Here is a 6,000-nt window from a genome sequence, read left to right as displayed (position 1 = left end):
CCTATACCCTAACCCTAACCTTATACACTAAACCCTAATCCTATACCAAAAACCCTACACACTAAAATCCTAAACCCTAAACCATTAACCTCAAATCCTAAACCCTACCTTTACCCTAACCCTATACCCAAACCCTACACCCTATAACACAAACCTTAACCCCAAACCCTAAACCCTACCTCTACCCTAACCCTACACCCTAACCCTATGCCCTAAACTACAAACCCTAAACTTATACCATAAACCCTTAACCCTATACCCAATTCCCAATACCCCATACCCATAAGCATAACCTTAAGCCTAAATCTTGTAACCTATAACCTATGGCTTATATCCTGAAACCCTAAATCCCAAATCTGAAACCCTAGCCCTAACCTTATACCATATCCCTAACCCTAACGTTAACCCTTTACATTAAACCTTAAACTTAATCCTATAACCTAATTCTAAACCCTACACCCTAAACCATAAATCCAAAATTCTAAACCCTAACCCTAAACCTTAAACACTAATCTTAAACTGAACCCAGCGCGCGCGAAACCACATAGTTGTATTTGTTGAGATTTTGTTTTCTTCTGCAAAACATGGTATACCTTCTTATTTTTTCCACTTCTGAACAAAAATGGATTTATCCAAAATTGAACAAGATGAATCCCCTCAAACAAAATAAAAAAAATATTGTAAACACTTCACAATGTGGAGATCAATTCATTATTGTTACCCAATTCCCTAAACCCTAGCAACTACCTTATTTTTAAGCATCACACACATAAGATTTTCACATGAGGTTTATGTGTGTATCTCTTGAACCCTAAATCCTAAATTCGAAACCCTAAACCCTAAACCCAAACCCTAACCTTAAACCCTAACACTAAACCAAAAACCCTAACCCTATCCCTAAACTTTAAATCCTAACCTTAAACCCTAACCCCTAAACCCTAACCAGTAAACCATAAACCATAAACCATAACCCTTACCCTATACCCTAAACCCAAAACCCTATACCCTATACCCTAACCCTAACCCTAACCTTATACACTAAACCCTAATCCTATACCAAAAACTCTACACACTAAAATCTTAAACCCTAAACCATTAACCTTAAATCTTAAACCCTACCTCTACCCTGACCCTATACCCAAACCCTACACCCTAAACCTAAAACCCTATAACATAAACCCTAACCCCAAACCCTAAACCCTACCTCTACCTCTACCCTAACCCTACACCCTAAACCATAACCCTATACCATAAACTACAAACCCTAAACCTATACCCTAAACCCTTAACTCTATACCCAATTTCCAATACCCTTTACCCCTAAGCATAACCCTAAGCCTAAACCTTGAAACCTAAAACCTATGGCCTATATCCTGAAACCCTAAATCCCAAATCCGAAACCCTAGCCCTAAACTTATACCATATCCCTAACTCTAACGTTAACCTTTAACATTAAACCCTAAACCTAACCCTATAACCTAATTCTAAACCCTACACCTTAAATCCTAAATGCTAAACCCTAACCGTAACACTAAACCCTAACCCCATACCTTAAACACGAAACCATATATAAACCCCAAACCCAAAACTTATCCCTATACGCTATACCCTTTTAAAGGATCACACACATACAATTTTCACCTAAGATTTATGTGTGTGTCTCTTGAACCCTAAATCCTAAATTCTAAACCCCAAACACTAAACCTTAAACCATAAACCATAAACCCTAAACCCTAAACCAGAAACCCCATACCCTAAACACTAAACCCTAACCTAAAATCCCAAATCATAAACATTAATCCCTTAAACTAATCTTAAACCTAACCCAATACCTCTTACGCTAAATCATCAAACACATACAATTTTCACATGAGGTTTATGTGTGTATTTCTTGAACCCTAAATCCTAAATTCTAAACCCTTAACCCTATACCCAATTTCCAATACCCTATACCCCTAAGCATAAGCCTAAACCTTGTAACCTAAAACCTATGGCCTATGGCCTATATCCTGAAACCCTAAATCGCAAATCTGAAACCCTAGCCCTAAACTTATACCATATCCATAACTCTAATGTTAACCCTTAACATTAAACCCTAAACTTAACCCTATAACCTAATTCTAAACCTTACACCCTAAACCCTAAATCCTAAATGTTAAACCCTAACCGTAACACTAAACCCTAACCCCATACCCTAAACTCGAAACCATAAACCCCAAACCCAAAACTTATCCCTATACGATATACCCTTTTAAAGGATCCACACATACAATTTTCACATGAGATTTATGTGTGTACCTCTTGAAACCTAAATCCAAAATTCTAAACCCCAAACACTAAACCTTAAACCATAAACCCTAAACCTAACCGTAACCTAAAATCTAAACACCAAACCCTAATCCCTAAACCCTAATCCTAACCTTATCCCTTAAATCCTACACCCTAATCCCTAAACCCTAACCCTAAACCGTAAACCCAAAATCTGAACCCCAAATCCTAATCCCTAAACCCTAATCCTAACCTTATACCCTAAACCCTACACCCTAAACCCTAAACCGTAAACACTAATCTTAAACCGAACCCAATACCCTATATCCTAACCTGAACTCTAACCTTTTAAATATGCTCATATGTAAAGAATATAGTTATCAGTTAGTACACACACGCAAACACATGCACACGCGCGAAAACACATAGTTATATTGGTTGAGATTTTTTTTTCTTCTACAAAACATGGTATACCTTCTTATGTTTTCCTCTTTTGAACAAAAATTGATTTATCAAAAATTGAACAAGATGAATCCCCTCAAATAAAACAAAAAAATATCAATTCATTATTGTTACCCAATTCCCTAAACCTTAGCAACTACCCTATTTTTAAGCATCACACACATAAAATTTTCACATGAGGTTTATGTGTGTATCTCTTGAACCACAAATCCTAAATTCTAAACCCCATACACTAAACCCTTAACCCTATACCCCTACCCCTAACCCTAACCCTAACCCTAACCCTAAATCCTAAGCCTAAATCATGTACCCTAAACCCTAATCGTAACCCCTGTACCATAACCCTACACCCCAAACCCTACACCCTAAATCTCAAACGCTGACACTAAACCCTAACCCCATACCCTAAACTCAAAACCATAAACCCCAAACCCAAAACTTATCCCTATACACTTTTAAAGGATCACACACAAACAATTTTCACCTGAGATTTATATGTGTATCTCTTGAATCCTAAATCCTAAATCCTAAACCCCAACAAACAAAACCTTAAACCATAAACCATAAACCACAATCCTTAAACCTAACCGTAACCCAAAATCTAAACCCCAAATCTTAATCCCTAAACCCTAATCCTAAGCTTATACCCTAAACCATACACCATAATTCCTAAATCCTAACCCTAAACCCTAAACCCAAAATCTGAACTCTTAACCCTAATCCTAACCTTATACCCTAAACCATACACCCTAATCCCTAAACCCTAACCCTGACCTTATACCCTAAACCCTAACCCTAACCCCAAACCATAAACCCCAAACCCTAAACCTAACACCCTAAATACCAAACCCTAACACTAAACCTTGTACTCTTAACCCTAACCCCAAACCCTAAACCAGAAACCCCATACCCTAAACACTAAACACTAAACCCTAACCTAAAATCCCAAATCCTAAACACTAATCCCTTAAACTATTCTTAAACCTAACCCAATACCTCTTACCCTAAATCATCAAACACATACAATTTTCACATGGGGTTTATGTGTGTATTTCTTGAACCCTAAATCTTAATATCTAAACCCTTAACCCTATACCCAATTTCCAATACCCTATACCCCTAAGCATAACCCTAAGCCTAAATCTTGTAACCTATAACCTATGGCTTATATCCTGAAACCCTAAATCCCATATCTGAAACCCTAGCCCTAACCTTATACCATATCCCTAACCCTAATGTTAACCCTTAACATTAAACCTTAAACTTAATCTTATAACCTAATTCTAAACCCTACACCCTAAACCCTAAATCCAAATTTCTAAACCCTAACCCTAAACCTTAAACACTAATCTTAAACCGAACCCAGTACCCTAACCCCAAACCCTAAACCAGAAACCCCATACCCTAAACACTAAACATTAAACCCTAACCTAAAATCCCAAATCCTAAACACTAATCTCATACACTAATCTTAAACCTAACCCAGTACCTCTTACCCTAAATCATCACACACATATAATTTTCACATAAGGTTTATGTGTGTATTTCTTAAACCCTAAATCCTAAATTCTAAACCCTTCACCCTATACCCAATTTCCAATACCCTATACCCCTAAGCATAACCCTAAGCCTAAATCTTGTAACCTATAACCTATGGCCTATATCCTGAAACCCTAAATCCCAAATTCGAAACCCTAGCCCTAACCTTATACCATATCCCTAACCATAACGGTAACCCTTAACATTAAACCTTAAACCTGATCCTATAACCTAATTCTAAACCCTACACCCTAAACCCTAAATCCAAAATTCTAAACCCTAACCCTAAACCCTAAACACTAATCTTAAACTGAACCCAGTACCCTATATCCTAACCTGAACCCTAACCTTTTCAATATTCTCATATTTAAAGAAAATAGTTATCAGTTAGTACACACACGCAAACACATGCACACACGCGAAAACACATAGTTGTATTTTTTGAGATTTTTTTTTCTTTTTCTACAAAATAGTGTATTCCTTCTTATGTTTTCCCCCTCTGACCAAAAATAGATTTTTCCAAAAATGAACAAGATGACTCCATTCAAACAGAATTTAAAATATTGTAAACATTTCTTAATGTGGAGATCAATTCATTATTGTAACCCAATTCTCTAAACCCTAGCGACTACCCTATTTTAAATCATCACACACATACAATTTTTACATGAGGTTTATGTCTGTATTTCTTGAACCCTAAATCCTAAATTCTAAACCCTTAACCCTATACCCAATTTCCAATACTCTATACCCCTAAGCTTAACCCTAAGCCTAAATCTTGTAACCTAAAACCTACAGCCTATATCCTGAAACCCTAAATCCCAAATCTGAAACCCTAGCCCTAACCTTATACCATATCCCTAACCCAACCCTATAACCTAATTCTACACCCTACACCCTAAACCCTAAACCTTAAACCCTAAACACTAATCTTAAATCGAACCCAATACCCTATATCCTAATCTGAACCCTAACCTTTTCAATATGCTCATATGTATAGAAAATAGTTATCAGTTAGTACACACACGCAAACATATCCTTAACCCTAAGCTTAACCCTAAGCCTAAATCTTGTAACCTAAAACCTATGGCCTATATCCTGAAACCCTAAATCCCAAATTCGAAACCCTGGCCCTAACCTTATACCATATCCCTAACCCTAACGTTAACCCTTAACATTAAACCCTAAACCTAACCCTATAACCTAATTCTAAACCCTAAACACTAATCTTAAACCGAACCCAATACCCTATATCCTAATCTGAACCCTAACCTTTTCAACATGCTCATATGTAAAGAAAATAGTTATCAGTTAGTACACACACGCAAACACATGCACACGTGTGAAAACACATACTTAAATTTGTTAAGATTTTTTTTCTTCTGCAAAACATGGTATACCTTCTTATGGTTTCCTCCTTTGAACAAAAATTAATTTATCCAAAATTGAACAAGATGAATCCCCTCAAACCAAATAAAAAAATATTGTAAACACTTCACAATGTGGAGATCAATTCATTATTATTACCCAATTCCCTAAACCCTAGCAACTACCCTATTTTTAAGCATCACACACATAAAATTTTCACATGAGGTTTATGTGTGTATCTCTTGAACCCTAAATCCTAAATTCTAAACCCCATACACTAAACCTTTAACCCTATACCCATAACTTTAACCCTAACCCTAACACTAATCCTAACCCTATACCATAACCTTAAACCCTAAGCCT

Source organism: Cicer arietinum, chromosome 4, assembly GCF_000331145.2.
Source record: "Cicer arietinum cultivar CDC Frontier isolate Library 1 chromosome 4, Cicar.CDCFrontier_v2.0, whole genome shotgun sequence".
NCBI lineage: Eukaryota > Viridiplantae > Streptophyta > Magnoliopsida > Fabales > Fabaceae > Cicer > Cicer arietinum.
This window is presented reverse-complemented; position numbering follows the sequence as displayed.